Genomic DNA, 24,181 nt, shown 5'->3' with positions numbered 1-24,181 from the left:
ACAACGCAGAGACCCTTCAGGTTTCCACTCAAGAGTAACTAGTTCCACACAGCTGTGAATATGCAAGGAGAACTGCTGAAAGCATTCATTATGGCCTACTCGGGTTTCATCTTTCTGCTAAATGTCCTGCTGAGAATAACAAAATATTGGATAACAGGGGATTACAACATGAGGAGTTTTGAAAACATTCAAACAGTGAATCCCTTTTGACTTTACACAAACTCCAGACAAGAACAGTACTGGTGGCGCTTTGGAAAGGTGTTGGCACATCATTTAGATATATTTTTATATTCCCTGTTTCTATTTCAAAATACTTGAAGTGACCTGGAGTTCTGAAAGAATGTACCTAAAACATTGCAGGTTTTTTCCTCCTGTTTCAATGATCAATAAATGACAGTTTGATCTTTACATGCCTCTTGTTCATCACAAGTGTACAGAGTATAAAATCCCTCATGAACGGAGAAAAATTATTATGCAATCATAAAACCGGTACGCACCAAATTATCTTGATTTATTTAGTTTTTAAATATGAGAAAGGTTACTGCATTAGAAAATTATGTCAACATACTTAGAAGTGAAAAGGGACACAAATTCAAGTCTTGAATATGCCCTTGCAGCCTATTTTGGAGGCCAGCAGGCAGAGACTATCTTAGATCTGAAATAAATACTTCTAAAGATGAAAACTTAACAGAAATGATCATCACCTCCAGTTCTGTGTACTCAAGTGGGAAATGCAGCTCCCAGGTTTTGACTTGATAGTGAACATACCATTATGGGCTGGAGCAGCACAGTCCATGAACAGAAGGGCAAAAACCATGTGTACAGTTCAGACATAAATGCTGATTATGGAAGTCACCTCATCTTGTTACAGAGAAGCACTGTGCCATGAGGAGTCTTCTGTAGCTGTGTGTTCCTATACTGACACTGTGCATCCTCCAGCAGTCACTGCAGGAAGCCACTCTTTGGGAAGGACGGGATGTATGACCTGTGTAACTGCAGGAAGACTCCTGCTCCACTATAGCCAAAGGAATAGTTGTCTGCTGTATGTAGTGCATACAAGTGCTCATTTTAATTAAGGTTTAATCTCCTCAATCTCTGCATTAATCCTTGGTTCTCTACAATAATGTTCCCACAGAGGACTCCAGGGCATTTTCTGGCATCGAACAATTCTTAACTGCTGGGTTTGGTCTGGTTTTACAGACTCCTGGGTATCCATGTTCATCTTTTATTTTTCTGAGAAATATGTGAGGCAGAAAAAAACCTGTCAATGTTTGAGCATTAATGGCATGATAATGGCAATTTATGGATTTGAGGAAGAGAAAAGGTGCCACTAGAGTGTGTAAAGTGGGCAGCTGGCACAGTAGCTTTTGCCAACATTTGCGTCAATGTGGGAGTACAGCAATATGGTCGCTGTTATCATTGCACTCAATAAATAACTCCTCATATGTGAAGGCATGACTAGCCTTTTGGAGGGAGAAGCTGAGTATTCTCTGCATCCATGGCAGGATTTTATGTGTAATTCCAGCAAATCTGAGCAGGTCTGAACGGGTGCTTAAATACTCTATACATAAAATTGCTTTTTTTTTTGAAATCTAGTGCATAGGGAAACAGTGAAACAATAGTGAAATAATTCACACATTGAATTGTCCAGAGAAAAGCAGTGTACTGCTCAACATGGCACTTCTTCTCAGCTGATTCAGGCCTTAAGGAAAAACACATAGACCTGCTGTTGTCCAGTGCATGTGACAGCTGTGGTTACTCTGTGACTTGGACTCTGTGTGCTATATATGTGTGCATCCACAAAAGGGAAGCACTTAAACTATTCCCAACTTCTGTTGTTTTTGCTGTTGCTGCTAGAAACGAGAAGGATGTTAAAATTATTATTTTAGGACCAAGGAAATTGGTTCTGTTCCACACGAATTTGACACACTTCGTAACTATTGGAGTTAAACAACAGAAATGATGTTGTAGATAAAGATGGCACTAGACCTCGGAGGGGTATGTTTCTGCAACTGTTTCTTGGTAGGAGGTTTCCTCCTGTGGATTTTCTACAATCCTTACACAACAATTCACTACACTGTTTAATAGGGAATAAAAATCTAGTGTTAGGTTTCTGTCTTCTAGTCATGTTCTGTTTCCGTTTTGCCACGACACACCTCTGTGAGTGTGCCTACCCCTTCTTTCTCCACCTTCTTCAAAGGGCCTTCTTTCCATGCCTTGGTCCAGCATTCCTACTCTTCTGAGTGTTATCCTTACACAATTACTAACTTCCAATAACTCCCATAGCACTATACTTGTGCCAGATGCATTCCCTTAGAAGAAAGTTCTCTATAATAAAAATCTATCGTGACATCACCAGCTGAAACATCACCATTCTGAAGAGCCAAACCCACTGAGATTTTCAAGAGATTTTGTCTGTGAAACTTCAAAAAGCTTCATTTATAGATGCAAATAGCAGCAAACAGAACTGGAGCAAACTCAAAATCTATATTATAACATTTGGCTTGATCTGTTAGTCTATTTAACTCAAAATGAACACACTAGATTTTTAAAGATATAAATCATTGATTATTTTTAAGACCTATGAAAACACCTTAAGTTAATCAATTCCTTATTTGTATGTCTTTCTACAGTGTCCACCAGTATCTTGCTGCTGGCATGAACAGGACCCACAGAGTAAGCATGATTTTAACACTTGGGAGTTCTAAAACAAATGTCCTACCTGACCACTAGCAAAACCAGCTGGCTACTCAGGTAAAGGAAATATTCCATTTAGTAGTAACGATGCCTATTCATTCTCCAACCAGCTGCCAAAATGAGGATTCTACCCAGAGAACATCACCCATGCTTTTAATTTTACATTTGCACAAACATTTACTGTCTTTTAAGAAAGAATTTGGGAATGTAAGGCCGTGGAGGAAAAAATGATAGTGCTAAATGACAGTGCTGTTTCAAACTACAATGACTTACTAAAGTGCTTTGGCTACTGCGATGGACAAAAATGCTCTTGTATGCACAGAAATTAAGTTTCATAGTTTCCAATACAAATATAAGAAGGGTCATTTACACTTTTGTACCGAAAAAATTAATGACTTTCACATTCCCTAATAAAATGCTTCCAATAAGCCTCATTAATGTAGTTATTTACATTCACAGTTATTGGCATAAGCACGAAGAAAGGTAGATACTTTCTCCACCGTACGTCTTAAGCCTTAAAGCTTGAAATTTATATTTGTAGAGAAGTATCAAACAGCAACATTCCCTCACAGCGCAACTCAAAACATAAAATTGCACCTTCTGAATGAAAATGAAGATCTTGAAGTGTTGCTCCGGAAGGTGAGACATCTGCAGGCTGATTTTAGCAGCCGGTGGCCAAGAAAAGCTAAGGCAGAGGTGGGTGTAACATTTTCCTGCCAGCGTGGGGTCAGCCCATCACCTGAGAGGAGCGAAGAGCTCACGGGGATGGGCCAGACATGTGAAGGACAGAGGAGTGGGGAGCCCGACCCCTCTGCAGAGTCCCCACTGCTCTTCCAGCGGGTCACCAAGGCTGTGTTGTGGCGCTGCCTCGTCTGTATTTACCGGAGAGGTGAAAGAAGAGTCTCGTGCTGCCATCACCACACTGGCTCCACAGCAGAGAAATTGCAGGATGAATTGCAGGGACTTGTTCTCTCCCATGGCGTTCCCAGTGTCCCGAGGACACGAGAGAGCCCCATGAGCCGGACCATGTGCACATTCCCAGAGATGGCTGAGATCCATCCCTGTACCTGCTGCTTCCAGCTCTGGCTTCTCTTTTTGAGCAAATCCTACCTAGTGACTTAGGCCTGGCTTGTAGCCAGCCCATGGATGGAGATCCATCCTGTGTGTGATGTGTGGTTTGTGTGTTTAGTAATGACAGGATAAGGCTTAAGCCACAGCTGTACTGGCCAGCTTGGGAATGTCCTCAGCGTGCCTTCCAAATACCAAACAAGTCTTGGGAGGAATGTCAGTAGGGAAAAACTGTAAAATTACATTTTGTATAGAAAGTACTCCGTTGTGACATATACAGTGTTATTCTGGATGAGTTTTCTTAATCAAGCAGTAAATAATCTTATATCAAAATAAGGACAGCTGGAACTTAACACCCTACATACCTAACTTTCCAATTTGAATTAAAATGCAAAAAATAAATCAGTAAATCCAAGCATGCTGGCCCATGTGAGAGGCATGAAAATGGAAGGCTATATGCATGAAATTTATAAAGCCAAGTACTGTTCACTTTTCATTTTGTAGTAAGCCACTACTCCAGTGGGGTTTACTACAAGGGGACCTGAAGCAAAACCACTTCAGCTGCACAGTAAAAGCACCTATTTTTTAAAATAGGTGCCAAAAGAAATAGTCTGACATGCCACCCAGTAGAATAGAGCATTCTGCACAAATATAAATAAATAAAACTTCACTCAGAAAACAAGCAATAAACAAACAAGTAAACCTTTATCCTTGAGCATCTGGGATCCAAAGGCATTCAAAACCAAGAAAACAAACCATATTTGAGCTTTGTCACACGCTAAAGAGCAGGTCTAACCATCCCTTCAGAAGAGGGCACCATCTCTTACATCTTATTCCCAAAACATAAACATGTACTCCCCTCCTCCAAAAATAAATTTTGAAAAGTATTTATTTCACAGAAGTAACCACATCCTTTTGAACAGATGGGAAACCTGATGGACTGAGATGCAGTGAATCCCTTATGTGCTGATTTCAGGAAGGAAAATTCTGGTTTTGAAAGTTATTTTTAGATAGTTTTCCAACTTCATAGCTTAGGAGAAGATCAGCAATGTAGAAGAATACAACTGTATGTTGATAAACTCTGGAGACATGTGGGAACCAGACAAAAAAATGTAAGCAAAGTAAAAATGTAAAGAAAAATGCGTGTCAGATTTGTCCACATAACGTGGGTCTTCCCACTCAAACTACTCAGCCGTTGCATACTCAGGATCTCATCAAGCCATTAATTGTACAGTAAATTCTCCTTCTGCTCCCCATAGCACCAATACTTCCTACTTTCTGCATATCTGAGCCTCTCAATGAATCTTATTTTCCCTGCAGGCAGTAGGTGATGTTCTTCCAAGCCCCTCCATCCTCATTTCTCTGCTCTCTTTATCCCCTTCCTCTCCTAGTTGCTCAGCTCTTTTCCAGTTCCCTCTTCTCCCTCTTTCCAATCTCCCTGTGCCCCAGGAGTGCTGTACCTCGTGCTCAGGGTGCCCGGCAGGGATCCTTGCTGGAGGAGCCACCCTTGCTCCCGTTGGAGATGGAACTTCTCCGAGGGCCCTTCCCCTCACTGAGGGCTCCGCACTGCCCTCCCGGGGCTCCTCCTCCGGCTCCTGCCAGTCCCTTCATTCGGGCACAGAGAAGAGAGGTTTTGTTGGAAGTTCTGTTGGGGCCTCATGAGGGAACGGTCCTGCCCACTCTGGCCACCAGCCAGACTCCAAAGACACCTGAAGTGCAGGGTCAGTAAGAGTCCTGACATATAATTAGTCCCATCCCAAAGCCAGATGGGCACGAACTTGGAGGTCTGCCTACCAAAATCTCTCTGCAGCCAGTGCTCCTGGTAACCTCCCCCTCAGCAGTATGTTCTCCCAGTACCAGAACTGGGGAGGGTGAGCAGGAGAGAGGAGGAGGTGGCTGCGCCACCAGACTTCCCGTGCTGCCACTGTCATCGCATTTGCATTGCAGGGACATGATCTGGCTGCCTTTGTGTGGCCCTCTGGCAGGAGCCCAGCAGCATTTCTGTGCCACTGCTCACATTGTATTGCAGGACTATAAACACAGGCTTGTCCACAGCGCTCTCGGCAGCCCTGGAGGAAATCCATGATCGCCCAGTACCAAACAGGCCAAAGAAGCTGGGCTACTTTCTGTATACCAGCTACTGTTCCAATCCTAACTCCCTGTCTCTTGAAGGAATGTGGAAGTTTGCTGGTATCAGAGAAATAGGACAAGGTATTATGATGGGACTGCAATAAGTATTCTCATTCAGAGCTCGAAGCTACAAAGTTGTCTTTAATGCTCCACTGTGAAGTGTTTAAACATGGGACAGTGTTTAACATTTCTCAAGACCACATCAAGGTGCCACAGAGATAAATAATTGAGTCAGAAAATAGATTATGTTTGAGAAGAAAAATAGAGAGTTGCTAATGTGAGAAGAAAAATTATCTTAAAACCAGAAAACACTATCCCAATCAACCCTTTTTTCACACTACAAATATTTAAAAGCATAGAAGATGTTATCAAAACTCTAGTCCCTCCTGTCCAGTTTCTCTTTGACAGGGAGAATAATCCTGGAAAACATAAAGACAAGATCTTCCATCTACCTAGAAGTCTTAACACCCTAGTGCTGGGCACTGTACAGGAGCTACTGGACCATTTCACTGACTTTGCACAGATTTGCGTGACCGCACAAACTTCGAGGCCTGAGAACATAACAAATAGATCAGTAAAAATCAGCAAGCTTGGTTCTTCCAAGCTTTGAGACCTCTAGACTGGAAAACATTCCCCTGTACTTCCCGAACTTAACACATGAACTGGAAGCCCTCTGGCCCTTCCCTGCTGAGTGTTCTGCCTCCTGCAGCTCTAACACAGGCACTGGCCTAGTCTGCCACAAACTCCGGGTGTCCGACTTCCCCTGGGCCACAACACCTACAGACCAAGAGCTGATGTTGCTCCTACAGTGAACTCTGGGGAAATTCCAGCAGCTTCAGCAGAAGCTGGTGACTGTTTTATAGCCCCAAATGATGTTTTTTTCATTTCCTCTCTTAGCACTTTGGCAGAGCTGCTTTGCCTACAAGGAATGCCCTCCCTGTATGTAGAACCTGGAGTCTGGGAAGGTGTGGGTGTGTGAGCAGGACCTGTCTGTTCTCCTTTGCCCGTCCCCCCTCGGAGCAGGCAGAGGGATGAAGTGCACACAGTAATATACTATCAGCTACTGCTTTACTGTCTAAATCACAAAGTGGCATTTCATGAATAGCCCCTTTTCCACAAAGACAAAAGCAGGATTTTCCTGCCGACTTCCCTCGTGCTGCAGCGATCCACTGATCAAACTCTTTGGAAACTGATGCAAATTATCTTTATTGCACTGCCTTCACTGAAGTCAGAAAATTTATACCCAAATTTATATTAAGAAACTAAAAATTCTTACATATTACTGCAGTAGTGTACTACTGTACAAAGAAATACAGTTACAAATGCAAACATGAGTATGAAAAGAAAAAGAATCTCTCTCTTTCCTAAAAGCTGTTATCCCCACCAGGTTTCCACTGGACTATAAAAGTGCAGGCTACAGACTTTATTTTCTCTACTGTTTGTCTGAAATTAATATTGTTTTAAACAAAGCCAACCTTTAAATTTTTTTTCATATCCCAATTCAGTTACTATTTCCTTTTCTGCATTTAATTTTTAATAAGAAATTAAACATATGTACTCTGATCAGAAAATCAATTTCTTTTTGAGTTACCCAAATTTTAAAATTGGACTTCTGTGGCAAAGAGATGGTGCTCTGACGAACAGAGTCATCTACAGAAATCTTTTTGATAATGGTGTCCTTCTTTCAAATCCAAACATTTCCTTGATGTAGAATACAAATTGAGCTCTAGTGTATAAGTCAGCTGGGATTTCAAAGTTGGCCTTTATACTTTGCCATTAATTAATTCCGTCCAAGAAATTCAAACAAAGATACGAAAAAAACGTTCTCTAAATACGTTACATAAGGCATTCAGAATATTCTGATTCATTCCCCTCCAGGAACACAGCAGAGTCAAAGAATAGTGTACACAGCATGTTTAGACTGTATAAAAAGCACTAGAAACTGTAAGAATAGTTTAAAACCCATTTATTTAAAGCTGTTAATTATAAGAGCTATTGTAGAGTATGTGCTAATCAATCTACACTTCTGAGTTCTAGACAATTGTAGACTTAATGAAGTGTACTTTTCTTCACTTTCAGATGCAGAAACAAAGAGTTTCCTAATAAAAGGGAGGAAATGAAAGCAGAAGGCAGAAGACCTCTTCCAAAAATTACTGGAACTTCTGAGTAATTATATATTGGCTAGAAAGTCAGAAACTCATATTTGGGATCTTTTTAGGGAGAAAATGATCTGAGAAAGAGACATTCTTTCCCAATATACCCCATGTACCCCTTTAAGTAAGTTAAGACAAGTATTTTCTCTGATACAATGAGGAAAGCCTCAAAAATCTGGCAGGAGAAACTCGTACAAATTCCTCTTCTTGCAGTTATCACAACACAACTAAAACAGAAGGTGAGAATGTGGGACAGCAGTCAGTCAGTATAGTGAGATCTTTTGAGCTGCGTAATTGAAAATGGTTTGTGCTTGGGAGTAAGCAACACAGAATGGAGTAAGAACAGAGCAGGTATGTCTATTCAGCCTGAAAATAAATTAAGAGTTTTCTTTTTTTCAAGATTCACTTACTTCAACTTGTATAGAAACACAGGGAAAACTCATCCCCTAACACTTTTGGCATAAAACTTAATAGCATTCATTCACCCAAAATCTGTTCAAATGCTGTGTCAGGAAAAAAAAAACGAAGATGAAAAGTAGACTTTGTTGTGGTTCCCACTACTCCATGTGCAGATGCCTTGTCCCTCCTGTGGTGTTGTGACAATTTCTACAAAAGGCCACAGAGCTTAGCTGACACCACAGTGCTACAAGTACCATTAACTTCTGAGAGATTTCCCAAGCCCATTGTCTCCTACCCTTAGCTCATTATTCTCTGAAGCACAACTCCCAGAACACTCATTTCTTGTCTGTGTTAGGATCTTATATGATCATCATTTTTGTGAGCCCACCTCATTATTTTCTTGTAATTTTATTCACAGTGCAGTGAGAACTAGGAAAGCCCCTCACCAAACCATGTACTTTGTAGGACTTAATTTCTAACACTTGACTGTGAACATGCAGCATAAGAAAGCGAATGTTTGACCTTCTCTTGGCTTTTTATTTAAAGGTAGACCTACAATAATGGATAATCTCAGTAAGGTTTTAGGTTGGAATGACTTGTAGCATTTCCTACGACTGTTTGAGAAGATACAGTTTCTGTAAGAGACAGAGATTAACTCCAGTGCCCATGTGGGCATAGAGGAGCATATATATTTCTGTTTTTCTTTGATCATGTTTATGATAACTAAGACTTATGAATCACTATATTTCCATCATGCAAATATTGAGGTTTTGGGGGTTTGTGTTTAACATATATTTTCACTAGTGCAATCTGTTTAAATATTTATTGATGCCCTTTAGGCACAGACCCACGTGCAGTGAAAGGCAGAAAAGAATAATTTCACTTACATATTGTAGGAATCAGCTACTGGGAACAATCCAAACACAAATAAAGAAAAGATCAATGATTTACCTCTTTCCTCTCTGTAATAAATTCCAGATGTCCTGAATCAGTCTTTTTATTCCACCTGAAAATTGAGGATGCAACTAAAACTGTACTGAGACAAAGCCAGAACGCATTGTCTACTTCACTTAAAGGTACCAAACCCAAAGGAAGCTGATACTGCATTCTCATAGCTTATCTATCTGCACAGCTTTGTGGTCTCTCATTCAAAATTGTGGATTTTCTCTGAGATATGTGGCTTGGAAACTAATCTGGCACAATATAATCCCTTCTGTTATGTAACTGCAAAACTTCATCTCCTCTTTCATATAAATACAGAAGCTCTGCTACTTCTGCCTCTCACCCTCAAGTCTAAATATTGCTGTCATGTTCTATCTTTGCAATGGGTTAAATTGTCTGTACTTTGCACTTGATAAAGACAAGAAACTGTTGCTTGTCTTATTGCCTGGAAATTTGGTATGGTCTCCCTAGTTATGGTCTGGAAAAAGGATAAATTACTTCAGGAAACATAACTAATAATGCCAAGGATTCTGTGAAGGATAAACAAAACCACCTGTGAGTGGCAATGAAATGTTGATTTTGATGGGACATGACCAAGTAGGAGCTGTACCCCAAGCTGAAAAGTGTTCAAAACCTTTAATATTAACATGGGTTTCAGAGGAAAGAGGAAATTCCAGTTTTCTTAAGGAAACAAAGCTCATCTGATCCCACACGGCTTTGCAATGGACAGACAGATATTCAGGTATGAAAAGCAGGCTTTGCCATCTGTCCATGAAAAGCAGTATCATTGGCTGACATCTGTATTTTTATTGTGACTACACTTTATAGACGACATATTCTGGTGTGTGACAGATGAATTACCTCCACGGCACAGTGTGGGATGATGGCCAATGATGCCAAGGGCTCTGTAAGGAAGGTTTCCATGACAGCATTCTGTGTATCATTGGTATTTTGGAAATAACATTCAGTTTTGATCTCTGACTTTTATAGGTTTTACTGTTTCCATGAAACATTATATTCAAGCAGGAAAAAAAAAGCTAGGGCTAGCATGAATATTTTACATGCAGCCAGGAATGACTGGAAGTGATATTCCTGTGATAAACTGCAGAACTATGTGATAAACCACAGAGCTATTTGTTAAATGCACCTATTAAACACCTTTGATTACCTGTTCTACTCTCTGGTCAGTAACCATTCTGTTTTGGGACTTACTCTGAAGTTTTATACCGCTGAACAGGTTCAGACAGCTGGCATTTCCAGCCTGCTGTCTACATTAAAATATAGAACTTTTCTTGAAAACTAACCCTGCTTCAAAGCCCAAGAAAAGTTAGTTTCAATCCTGGGCCAAGTAAAAATAGCTTTTCTATACATTGAAACGTGCTGGCTTCTAAAGCACAGCATCTTCCTCCACAGAGCTGAGGATGAGTTTAGCACTGAATGAGAGGGGAGAGTTGGGACAGGAAGGGCCTTAAGAATATTTCACATTCAGATGTTCATAAAAGTTGTTCCAAGCAAGGTTCTAATCTATTTTGCAGCTGTCTTTTTCCTCCTCCACATTTGGACAGGGATTTTCCAAGGGGTCTGAAAGAGCTAGCTGTCCAGTTCCTATTGAATTTCAGTAGCATTCCAATCTTAACTTCAATGTGCTGCCCTGAAGTCTATGAGATGTGAAACACAGCCTCTGTACATGAGTTTAAACAAACACTGAGCATCTGTGATTTTTCAAGAACAAGCCCAAAATACAGATCTTATCTGCAGCAGAGAGAGAGATCCCGTGCAGCTTTCTGCTAGTTTGGAACTGGGGACTTTTTAAATCCACCCATGACTCTGAAAAGCAAACTCCACTATCACATTACGCATATCTGTCTGTAAGCATGCACTTACAGTTTATATACAATAACATATCTAACTACTTGCAACCTGCTTAAGGAGCTTTTCTCTTAACCATTTGAATTTCAAAGCGCAGCTAAAACTGCCGAAGGATTTTATTTGTATACAAGATTTGAGCTCGGATAAACAACCCACATGGATTCTTAATCTTTTGTGGGCAGCCAGCACCTTGTAATCAGTGTGAAAAGGAATTCAATAATAAACACAAACACTGTGCAACATTATAAAGGCAGGGATTTTCTAGTACATTTGAAGGTATGGCACACAAAATTCTCTCTGATAAGGAAGAGAAGATGTACTGTTTCCAATTTGCCCCCATTTTTTAGAGAATTATGTGTAAAATCTGAAGATGTGGCGAATGAACAGTACAGCATTCCTCGGCTACTCTCAGGGACACAGAAGAGACCTACTCACACACTCCATTCCTAAAGTAAATCCTTGAATGTTTTTCTGTATAAATGTCAGGAGCATTTAGCCACTGGTGTCCCACTTTCCTGCACGCTTCTCCATTTCAAGCCCCAAATAAGCCAATAAAATATAGCAATGTACAGTTCCACGCTTACAAATGCCTTTAGTAGCCCTGCACCATATCAGGAAGGCAGTTTTGCTGGGACGTGGCAAGGAAATGCGCTTTCTGCTCCTGTTTTGAGGAATGAACAGATTTAACTTGTGAAAAGGTGGTGTGTAAATGATGACCCTGATATCAAGCAATATGAAATCAGAGCTTCCACAGGAATCAACAAGAGCAAGATGCACTGGTGGCACAACAGTTAACCCAGCACAGCACTTACTTTGCACTGAGCCATGGTAAGAATTTGTGTGACAGACCAGGGCTGGGAGAGAGTCTAAGGCCCCTGGCACAGCCCTTGCAGTGAGGGTTCTACACGTGACAGTAATCTACTGCTTCTCTAAACTTACAGCAAGAGAAGGGGTGAGAGAGGGTTCCAAGGAAAAACACAGAGATGAAGTGGGGAGAGGTCAAGCTTATTGCAGCAACCTGCTTCATCCAATGGTAGAGGAAAGCAACACAATTCTCTTCAGGGTCAGGCAGAATGCTCAAGAGAAGTGCTTGGTTCTGGTAGTTTTCTTGCAAAGGAAAGGTTGTGGGGGTTTCTGAACTTGTAGGCAGATCTGCTTTGCTATTCACCTGATTTCTACCCACAAGTCTCGTCTTACAGACTTGTTTCATGTTCTTTGAAAAGGTTCTTTGAAATCACTTAGATGAGATTTGGAGAAGTTTGATCTGGGGGAAGAGGCACAGTCTTCCATTTTTGGGGAATGCTAGTAGTGCTGTACATTGCTAACTTGGCTTATTCATGAAATCAGAGCAGCACTCACTTCCATAGCTAAGGTTTGCTACTTTACAAGAAAGAGAAAATGAAGAGGGAAAAAAGTGCTACTCAACCAGTCTTCCCCATTTTTCTCCCCAAGCTTTTGTTTATACTTCAAAAGTGGACCCTATCCTTGTCTTAGGTACAAAATACCCGTTTTGAGGAGAACGTGCAGGAGGGCATTTGCAGATTCTCTGGGATACAGAAGTTGCAGAATTTCCCAGGTAAGGAAGCACTCTGAGCCCGCAGAGAGGGCTTCCACCATGCCCTGCATCCCCAGCTCCAGAGAGCCTTCTCACACAGGGTGGTATGCTATGAGCCCCACAGGTCTGATAACTGGCTTCTCTCTGTTCCTCAGTCTTCTTTGTAGCATCACTTTGGAAAACACACTGCACAGACTGTGGGACAACAATCAAACCTACAGTCAAGGGCAAAGTAACACTTGCCAATAGCAAGTTTTGATGATAAAGTGCTCCCGACCCAGACAATCTGGATATACAACATGTTCAAGCCAAAGGCACAAATAAAAATGAAGTATGAGTTAACAAGCTGTGAAGGAAGCCAAAGAGGATTTTTGACTTTCTGCCTTTCTGGATATCTTGGCACCTGACAAGCTTTTGAGCTGAAGGAGGCTGCCTTACCCACACAGACTGTCCTGCACAGGGAGGCTGAAGGAAGGCTGTGGAGGGCAGGTACAGGCAGCACCCATGGGCAAAAACAGCACCACGTTTCAGAAAACTAGAGTATGTAAGTGTGCAGAGCACTTGGATACCTTATTTCAAAATTTATGTGTCACAGAAAAGTGAAGATAGATGTACCTTTGGAAGAGTTTTACTTCTGCTCAGAGTATGCTGGCAGCATGGGCCCTGTTATTGTGCACTTAGCAAGCTTTCCTAAAATCAAAACCTTGAATCAATGGGCAAAGTATGCCAATATTTCGACAGCTCAGAGATGGGTTTCCCTTCTATTTTTTTTTATTTTTTTTATTTTTCTTACCAACGAAAAGTGCAATGAACCCTTGAGCTGTAGAAAACACACCGTTAAAACCTACTTTTAAACAGACACCATTTTATAGAAGCCGGGTCAAGTCCTGTGGCTCCCTGCTCGTTTTGGTTCCTCTGCCTGACTGCAGTGAGAGCCAGCTTTGTAACATCTGACACCTACAGTTCACTCATCAGCAGCTCTTTAGCTTTTTGTTCAGAAGAGAACACCATGCAGCTGTAATCAGAGTTGATGTAGATCAATGTGAGCCTTTACTTTCATTATATTTAAAGGGACATACGAATTATTGATTTGTGTATCAAATTTGAGCACACGTGTTTTCTGTGCTGTCTACAGTCAATGCAGCAGATCTGTAGATACAATGTCACTTAGTACAAAAACAGAGTAACACCAGGAACATGATTAAGCAACGATATTGGCACAAAACATTTATTTTATGTTGTCTTCAAGTTTTGTAGTATGTAAAGATGTCTAAGTTAGAGCCTTAAAAAATCATGGAATCTGAATGTCCTTGCTCTCTGGGGGTTTATGACATGGTTGCTTGCCTGACTTAAACAAGATGTCCTATTTCTAGATATTTAAAAATAATTTAAAATAAAAGCTAATTTAACTTGTGGTGTTGATAATTAGCTGAAACAAGCAAAGAGGTGGTTAAAAAAATAAAAAGCCCACATACTCTGCTCCCATATATCCTTTGCTCAATATGCCTTTTTCTTCTTCTTTTTCCTAAACAACGTGGTCTGATTGTACATCTGACATGAACTTATCACTAGAGTCAGGAATTAGGTAGGATTCACCTCATTGGCCAAGTACAAGCATGCACATGTTAGAGATTTAGTCTAACAACTATCTAGGCTCCCTCTACAGACAATGCAAGTAGCAAAGGCACCTCACTCTACCCATCCTCAGCTTGGGATCCACTTCAGTGATCAGCTCCACCTGCATGGCTGACCTTGGCTACATATCTGAAATCTGTAAAGCCAAATACAGAACAAATACAGTGAAAGCTGATGGTTTTACTTAAAATAATCTTTGCTTAATTTCCCCGGTGTGACCCAGCCCCAATACCTCTCTTCAGTGATGCATTACAGCTGACTTCCGTGAGATTAGAGCATTCCTACTGTCAAGCAAATGCAAAGGGGACTTGCTGAATCATGCCCTCAGTCTTAAAGATAGAATGATGTTCACTTGTGAAAGCTTATATGAATTACATGTCATCCTTAACAGTATTAAGGACAAAGAGCAAACCCACAGCTGTAGCGCCTCTAACATATGAGGGGGGCTTTTAGCACCTTTGATCTTTCCTGCTCCTTTCCTTGAAGTGCAGAAATATAATTCATATTTATTTCCACTTGGAAACAAGGAAAAGGTACATGGAAAATAATTTAATACTTATGAATGACAGCATAATTGTCCACTTGGAGATGTCATCACCCACTAATAATCCATTTTTTCCAGGGCATAAAGCACATCCATTATTTGTGTCCTGTAAATTAGCAATGCTAGAGCTGGGGACAGAGAACAGCAGTTTTACTTTTGCTGGGTGAATAAAACCATGATCCTGTGTGAGTGACTCACTGCTGTTGTGTAAGCTTGTAAGCATCTTTGCGTGAAAGATGAAGGCATTTGAGATAAGCCCACTCGAATCAGTGCTGTCCTCTCAAGCTTGAGAACATAGTTCTGAGGAGGACAGACTTGAAACACAACAAGATTCGAGCTACTGTGTTGCTGGAAAAGAAATCCACCAAAGATCAGCTCAGAAGTATTCTTTACTTCAATACGCAATTCAGCCTGGCCACGGAAATACCTCTGGTTAGTATTTCTTTTTGAACTATGACTCCAGTTATGCAGCATTCCAGAGGGCAGGTGTGGTCATTCCAAACCCGTTTTAGGGAAGTGATAGGTCTGAAACACACCAAAGGGCAGTTTGTTTCATGGTAATATTTTTAAGAATTTGTTTCAACAATCGATTTCTTCAATTATTATTTGCAGGCTTAAAGGGAAAGCTTTTTGTTTTCCCCGCCTTCATTTTTGACTGAACTTGACCTGTCAGGACCGACGTGTGCTTGTATGAATCACCACTCACCACCTCTGCTCAGCACTGCTGTCACAGGCTGGGTACCTGCCACTGCCCCTGTCCTCTTCTGCTCAGCCATATTTGCTGCTTGGACTGCCAGGGGAGGAGAAGAACTACTCTGGGAGCCCATGGATACCCTGCCACCAGGCCCTTTGCTCCAAGATCCCTGCTCCTCTCTGTGGCTGCTGGACATGTCTCCACATGTGGCCTGATGCATCCAGAGGAGCTACCTGGCTCATGGAATCACCCATCATTTCCTGGGGAATGCTGGTGTGTAGGGAGCTTGGGAAGCACAGAGGTCTAGAGGTATCCCATTTGTAGGAACTGTATTTCATATGTAGGAATGTAATTCCCTTGTCACAAGACTGAAGGTAGGTATGGCCTTTATGAATTTAGAGCTGTTATTTCTGGCACTGGTTCCCACTGTCTCACCAACCCTGGAAACCCTATTAGCAGGTAGTGCACAGATTACATCAGTTGCAGCCAAACAGGAAAAATCTTGCAAAAATTTATCATCTTGCATACACAGTCTTGCCTAAGAGATGACACAAGAAAGATAATACAAACTCTCCAGACAAAACTCGTTTAACAGGCCCTTATTCTTTAGTCATCCAGGACAATGTTTCTCTGTTGGCTTTGCTTCCCTGGGCAACTGTGCTGAAGCTGGAACACTTCCCTCACACAGCTCAAATGCTGGTTTCCATTTTGTAGAGCTACATAATTCGATTTGCTTTGGTGGTTCAAAAGTTCAGTGGGGAAGGACTCCTGTAGAGAGGAGAGTGTGAGCAGCTCTCCCTAACAAATGGTTGCTTGCCTTGGAAAACAGCACATGTCTGTTCACATGCATCCAAACTGCAGGATGCTGGAGTGTCCCACCGAGAGCCAGCCTGGCAGGGGAAGTGGCTTAACAGATCTTTCAGTCACCAGGAGTAACACAAACAAAAGCCAGAAAAAACATTTTGCCATTTAAAAGGAAATCATTATCTATAGTGCTTGATAAAGTTTATTGTACCAATTCATGGAATCGGGAGGGAAAACAGTGCCCAGTTGTTTGAGGAAAGCATTCAGATGTAAAAGCGGCCCTCAGCTCTGTGGTGGTGTTGTGACAGGATAGAGACAAGAGGATACACAAAACACACAGCTAAGAAAGGGGGAAGAAAAGTCGGTAGCTGAAAAGAATCCCAACTGCTGTGTAAGGACAATCACAGTGCAGGACTCAGAAGGGAATCACCCATGTCCAAGTCCACATCCAGGGCAAGATTTAGTGCAAAGGCAGCAGTACTTGGGATATTAAAATCATTGTGCATTGCTAAGGTCGAGCAAAGGAATTTTCGGAGCAAATGAATAAAGGTGAAACATACTATTTGTTTTCACAAACAGAGCAGGTCAAAGCAGTGTCATTCCACAAGCACTATGGATCACAAATACCTTCCTCAAAAGTACTGTCCTGCCCTGCTCCTACTGGAGTTAGAGACATCACTAAGTTGGAGACCTCACTAAGAAAGAAGAATTAGACTTCTACAGGAAGCACAGATATGAATTTTTCCACACTATTCCACTACAGTTATATGGTATCTCTTACCACAAAGGGTTTGGAAGATATTTAACATGCTCTGCAGTGTTAAAAGGACCATTCAGCTGCCAATGTGTACAAGCTTCTCAATGAGACCACAACAACAGCCAATCCCTGTGCCTGGAAATACTTCTCTGTGGTGGGGCAGCTCCTGGGGACACTCAGAAAGGGGAGGGCAGTGCCCAAATCCACATCGACTGGCAGGCAACGATGTCATGGTGCTGTATAATCCATCTGCCCACTTGAAGGTACACTGAAACTCAGCTCAACATGAAACTTTTCTGAAGCACTTCTCCCTGCTCATGGCTTATGGAAGAACTGTGTGGAATGGTACATCACGGAGCATGGTACTGTGCATAACCTACCAAAGAAGCTGCCCTACCTGCTGAGCTTGAGCAGACCCAAAGAAATGATTTAAAGCTGAAGTTACCTGTAGGGCACTCCCAGCCTTTTAAGCCCTGTGCTTACAACGTCTGTTTATGACCTCTTCGCCTCTCACACAACATAATAGGAGATAATTTGTATGAAAAAGCCAGATGCTGGTAGAGGATGTTGTGAGGTCAAAATGTTTTATACATGCGGTCTAAAAAAAAAGCAGTTACTAAACTGTGATTTACATAAAGTGCTATTAACGTTGTTTTTAAAGGCACAGCAGTCCTAGAAATATTCAAGTTGTGTGGTCAGTATTTTTGTTACAGTTTCAAGCAACTGGTGGAAAATAGGAACAGACAAGCCATGAAAGCTTAAGCCTAACTTTGGCTGCTTTTCTGGCAAGAAATCACTGCTCAGCCTGAAAATGTTGCCATAGTCTACAAGAAGAAAACTGCAGATGAAAAGGTATCTCAGAGTATGTGTCAGTTTTAATATATGAGGCCTTTATCATGAGGCAGAACTAGGAAAAAAGCCCAAAACCACTGAGGGCATTGTGGCATTTTTTTCCCATACAGTAACAAAATGCCTGCATGTTGCTATTTGTGGTTTGTATTTTTGCACCAGGAGCATGTGAATTTTGATTTGTAATTATTCAGACATGGGACAGGAAACCCGAGCCAAAGATAGGCTTTATTCCTGCTCTGAAATTGCCTTTCTTGCTGGCTTGAGATTGCTGAGGAATGACCCTCAAATCCTGGAATGATATTCTGTGTTCTTATGTCAAACAAGGTGCAAATACATTAAGAGGAAAATTGTGTCAGAAGCCACCTTTAGTTACTTCACTTGCAACTTTTTTCCTCACCACCTTACAAATAAAGAAATAAAAATGTTTCTAACAGTAAGGATAGCAAAGCCCTTCAGAAATGACCCAGGAAAGAAACACTGCAGTGTTTAAAGAGAAGCTTCAACAAACACATATCAGAAATGTGTTTAAAGCTGCAGGAGCTCAGGTAGAGCTGCTACTTTGCTGCTGGGGAGACAGGGGACAGCTGTAAGGCTGTCAGGGCAGCACCTGAAGGTGAAAGAGCCCAATATCTCCTTTTTTGCCTTCACCAAGACAGGAACTTCGGCTTATGTGCTGGAGACAGTCCCAGAATTGACAGCCCTTAACCAGCCTAACCTGCAAATTTAGCCCTACCAAGATGTGCTTTGTTCATTGTAACAACAAAAAACAAAGTAAGATTAAAAAGAGAAGATTCACCTCTCGCCATAGATCATGGGGTATTCAAAAAGCTTTGTAGGTTGAGTCAGGTTCACAACAAGACTAACTACTCTGATGACAAAATTGGGTTTTGTGCTTTCTTGTTTTGAGTATTTGTACTTCTTCAGTTGCAGCTCCTGCATACCAGGCCATGTCCCTCCACGGCTGTGCTCCAACAAAAAAACAAAAGACTGTGCATGGGAAGAATGACAGAATTCTACCTTGTCCTCAAAATCTTTCATCTAAAGCCCCATTTGTGTGCAAGAGGTGCCTAATGCACCCAGGGAGGCATTTTCTGCACCCCCCAGCACAGCCAGAGCTGCTGGGTTTCTAGAGTTCAGCTGCGGTTGATTCATCCTAAATGCTGCTGAGTTCCTTCCTCTGCCTGCAAAGGGACAGCTCTGTGTCCTCATTTTCACTATTAGGATGTTTTTGAAAAACTCTCCATTATTTAGTACTTTGAAAACATGCTGTCTCTTCAAGCATAAAATGTTGGCACTGATAGATCCTGAGGGCTTTTTTACAGTAAATTGATCGGATTATTTTGTTTAAAACTATTGTTCTAAATACAATCGGAGATTTCTGGCTCTCAGACCGTGTTCATTTTGGCCTCATCACAGCTAAAATTCTGACTTGAAGCCCATATAAATATTTGCCCTTTTAGCATTTATTTTGATTCTAATCATATTCATAGTTTGTTTGATTGCTTTTTTAAAGCAGAAAAGTACTTATAAATCAGATTAAATAGATCACTTTGCTACACAGTTTTGCCATGAATCTCTGTTCTGCAGAGCAAGATGTTACTGCCAGATTTTTCCGGCAACCTCTGTAAACATTTACTTTACTGTCCTATAATTGCTTTAACATGTATTTTCATGCACAAGCTAACTATTCACCATTAATTTCACTAGCAGGAAGATTTTACCTAATGTTCAAACTCCATCAATTTTTACACTCATTTTCATTTACTTAGATAAATCTTAGCAAGTTTAGTACTGTGCTTTGCAAACAGGCTGACCTCCAGCTACCAAAGTGAGCCTTGCAATGAAACACCAACAGGTTTTAGGAGCATATCCCAATCCTATTCAGAAGGGATCCATTTCAGCCTTTAGGCACGTGGATCTCTGACACTGATTTATCCAGGAACAGTGTTTCCCTGTTCACATTTTAGGGCAGACTTTGGCTGTAAGTTTGGGTAAGATGAATGGCTGGTAAATTAATATATGTCTGGCTTATAATAACAGAGTTCAGGTTTTTCTGAACAAAAGCAGAATTCATTTTTGGATGGACTGGAGCCTGTGGACTGACTGTCCCCACATTCACAGGCGTGCTGTGGCAAACACATTTTGTGGTGAGCTAACCCAGGACAATAACACAGAGCCTTTTAACTCAGCGCGGCTGGGGTGGGTGAACAATTTTTCAGTGTTCATAGTGGCAGGCATCCCTTTTCACAGTGCATGTAGCAGAAGTTAGCATTTACTGTGATGTGAGGGCTGCACACTGCTGTGCTGTGATGCTCCTGAGAGATGGGCAAAGGCAAGGGATGGGGACAGCACAGAGCTCCCAGCCTGTAACAAGGTGCAGCCCCCAGTCTGCATCCACCGTGTGTGGCTTATGCAAGATGCAGCACATTTGAGAGCACTTATTTTAAAACACTGACACAGAAATTTATCATAATTATCGTGAATTATTGCCTCCCTTGCCAGTTCCTGCAGTAGCCAGTGACTGGTTCTGGAACTGTAATACAGCCTCAGTGCAATGGATGGTTTATTGTGGTCAGGATGGAAAACCTACAGTATTGCTAACTCAGAGCAGCTGCTCTGCAAACACACATGACTCAGGTGACCTGGAGCTGAAGACCAGGACCCTTCAGAATACACAAATACCGAAAACTGACACACCACAAGCATCTTTTGCCATATGGCACAGCTGCATCAGGAGCTATCTGAGATTCTCCAACGCACACTCAAAATCCTACTCAGTGTCTTTGCTCTGAAAATACTTAAAAAAAAATAAATCTAAGTATACTTCATCAGATGTCACCCCATTTTAATCACAGCTTTTAAGAGGGAGAAGGAATCTATCAAAATAATGTCTAAAGGAAGGTCTAAATTTTTCTAACTACAATATTTCTTTTCCCAGAAAATAAAATCATGTTTCAGCCAGTTCATCTTGCTATACAATAACAGAATATAGCAATATTGTATTGCTGGAGTTCATCATTATACCCAAACAGTGAGGTTTCCAGTGTTCTTTACTCAATATATGAATGCATCTATACTAGAAAGATATAAACAGAGAGCCAGAAGGGAAACAAGCAGATGTAGCCAGACCTGCTTATTAAAAGCTCCAGAACCGAATGCAGTGACTTTTTGTCAGACTAAAGGATGTTATGCTGAAAGGCAGCCAGTAAGGAACTGGATAGTTCAGCAGAATATATTACTTTCTTTGACATCCTCTTGCATTTGCAAGTCACTGTTACTGTCAAACATCCCTGTCTTACTATTTGCATCCATCTGGCTGCAGCCTCCAGCTGATGATCCTCCTCATGCCTTTCTCCACTGGATCCAAGAGCCCACTAGAACCCATGAAAGTTTTTTATATGTTGTAATCAAGTCGTCCCTCAAGCCTCTTCCTGATACACTAAATAGATTGAGCTCCTTAAAAACTTCTCTCTGGAAGGCATTACTTCCAGCCCTCTAATCACTTTGGGAATTTTTACCACTCTCTGCTTGTTTCCTGACTGCTGCTTTTTTGTGGGTTTTTTTTGTTCTGTTTTTTTTTTTTTTTTTTCATTTGTCCTATTTTAAAACCATGATCAGACCATCTTCCCCAGTACCAATTTACCAAAGTATACAAAACTGTATCACACATTTTTTTTTTCCTATTTGTTACGCCTCATTTAGCCATCTCTGGATTTTTTTTTCCCAGTGCTGAACGTATATTAGGAGTTGCATATGGAATATTGTCTTAGTGGCCTGTCATATTCAGCAATAGACATAGCACCCCTTTCCATACATGTAGCTGGCAATCCTCGTTCCTGAAGATGAATTATTCCAATGAATCAGTTAATCAGTTTAGGAAGTGGCTCGGATATCTCTGATACCCTACTCATCCTGTTATTTAATATTCTACCAACCACTGTGTTATCCCATTTTTAAAGCTTACTCTCAGATTATGGAGAAACTGCACCTCCAACTGAGTCTGTGCACTGAAGTGCACTTTACAGATTTGATTTTACAAGGCTGATTGGAAAGCACATCGTGGTCAAAAAGCAACCTTAACTCAGAGGCTGAAATCAGCTTTGTCTGACCACAATAATTACACCTTTATACTTCAGTTCTCTCAGTCAGAATTTTCTGTTCTGAAGATTTTTCCTGCTTTTCTATATAAAATGGGAACTACTCTATTTTTTGGAAATGTCATTAAGCAAATTCCCCCCTCTTGCAGAATGATGGTGATATTCTTAATTTTTTTTCCTGCTCCTCTTTTGCATTTCAAAACTTTTAATGTATGCTGTTTGATTTTTCCCCACTTTTTACATTCTGTATTTCTAATTCCTTACTTTATTTTCTCCTAAAGTAGGACATGCTTTTAGGCAAAACAATATTTTCATATAGCCAAGGAATATTGGCTTTTTGGCCATCTAGAAAAATCTTAAAAATCTTTGAGATTTCTTTGACATTTTTGTATTTATGTCACGTTTGTCATCATTTTTGTTCAGCTCTGATAAAACAGACCTTGGAAATCAGTCACCATAGACCACAGTGACTGGGACAGGTCCTCTCTCCATTGGATCCCATCCATTACTGATGTAATCAGGGCACGATCATCAGCTTCTGTGTAAGTAAACACTGATTTCTGGCCCACGAAGTAAATCCCTTCACTCCTTATAAATAAAACTCAAAGTTCACCTACTGTGTATAAAGAACAAGAATTCTGAAACAGAAAATGTGGCTTTAGAATTGGGAACTTTAATAATGCTCCACTTTGGGTGCCTAAGAACTTTGACATCTGAGCTTAAGGGTCAAACTGACCTTCTCCTGTAAGCCCTGATTTTTTTGCCACATTTTGGAGAGTAACCTAGGAAACTATGTATCATGTTCTCCCATTTTATTTAGGATGCACAAAAGGTTCTCCACCAGTATCTTCTGCTGGGCTTTGCAGCAGTAATGCATTTGAATCAGAACTAATCTGTTCTCGTTGGCCAGTGTAATTAATACGAGCAAATGTCTCTATAATACTCCAGTTAACATACACATGCATCATCAGAAAACTAATTCAGATTCATTCCCTTCTAGGTTCCTAATTTTCAGTAAATATTATCTGAATTCTGTGCAGATCAAAGGCTTTTGATAAACTTGGCAAATTAAATGGTTCCAGTTACCTTAGTACAGATCACTCCATTCTTCATGGCTTAAAACCCTATCTGCAAAATCCGAATGACTTAGAGACACTGTCATAGAAGAAAAAGATAAGCTGCTTATGGTAGCTTGAAAGTTGTGTTAGATTACTGTAGAACCTAACTGTTTTTCTGGAGGAAATCCACGTGTGTCAATTGTAGCAGCTAGAACTGGGTCTCCTGGTTATTTGTGCATTTGGGGTTGTTTATGCAGCTGCTGTGTGTCCCAGCACAGCCCTCCCTGGCAGCACAGCTGTCTGCTGGGCATCTGCAGCCATCCCCCAAACTGTGCTCAGTGCTTTTTGCACAAGGGAGGTGTGACTGCTAAGCCAGAACCCTTCAGAGAATTTATCTTTTCCTATGCCATCCCCAGGTGCAAAGCTGCGTAGTTCATTTTATGAGTGACTAACACGTTGCATGACTATTGCTATTTTTATTCCTTGTTTCAGCTGACAGATTATATAAGTGTGTGTTGGTACAGCTTTACATACAACACGAGAAAACTGAGTTTTCAAGCGGGTTTTTCTGGAAGCTCAACAAAGGAGACAGTGAAAGCAGGGAAGAGCTAACATGAAGAGGAGAGGGAGGCTCAGATCAGTGTGTAATGGTAAGATCAGGAGACAACATGATCTACTACCTATTAGCAAGGTAATTTTTGCCTGTAATTGCCTTCCTTTATTCTCAGTGCTGAGTGACACTAAGTGTACGGAGAGACCTGATGAATGTGAGTTGGAGAGAGAAGGGAATACAAGAGCCAACAGTTTGCACTTGCAGCCCAGACAGCCAAGTGCATCCTGGGCTGCACCAGGAGAGGTGGGGCCAAGGGAGGGGATGCTGCCCCTCAGCTCTGCCCTCGTGAGACCCCACCAGCAGCACTGCATCCA

At 41.2% G+C, this 24,181-nt stretch overlaps 1 protein-coding gene across 2 annotated transcripts in view; it reads right to left on the bottom strand.

Moving 5' to 3' along the window:
• The window catches only part of PHYHIPL (phytanoyl-CoA 2-hydroxylase interacting protein like), a 132,153-nt gene that overhangs the window by 53,037 nt on the left and 54,935 nt on the right, over positions 1 to 24,181 (bottom strand). The window contains exon 1 of one of the 2 annotated variants that reach the window (XM_017836362.1): positions 5,226 to 5,571. The exons of the other annotated variant lie outside the window; for it this stretch is intronic. The gene's annotated coding sequence lies outside the window, so the exon portion shown is untranslated. Of the gene's footprint in view, positions 1 to 5,225; positions 5,572 to 24,181 lie in introns of those variants that run through there. 2 annotated transcript variants of the gene reach the window in all.

Source organism: Lepidothrix coronata, unplaced genomic scaffold (assembly GCF_001604755.1).
Source record: "Lepidothrix coronata isolate B3197 unplaced genomic scaffold, Lepidothrix_coronata-1.0 Scaffold276, whole genome shotgun sequence".
Classification (NCBI taxonomy): Eukaryota; Metazoa; Chordata; class Aves; order Passeriformes; family Pipridae; genus Lepidothrix; species Lepidothrix coronata.
The sequence above is the reverse complement of the archived record's forward strand: the minus strand, read 5'-3'. Positions and strand labels throughout refer to the sequence as shown.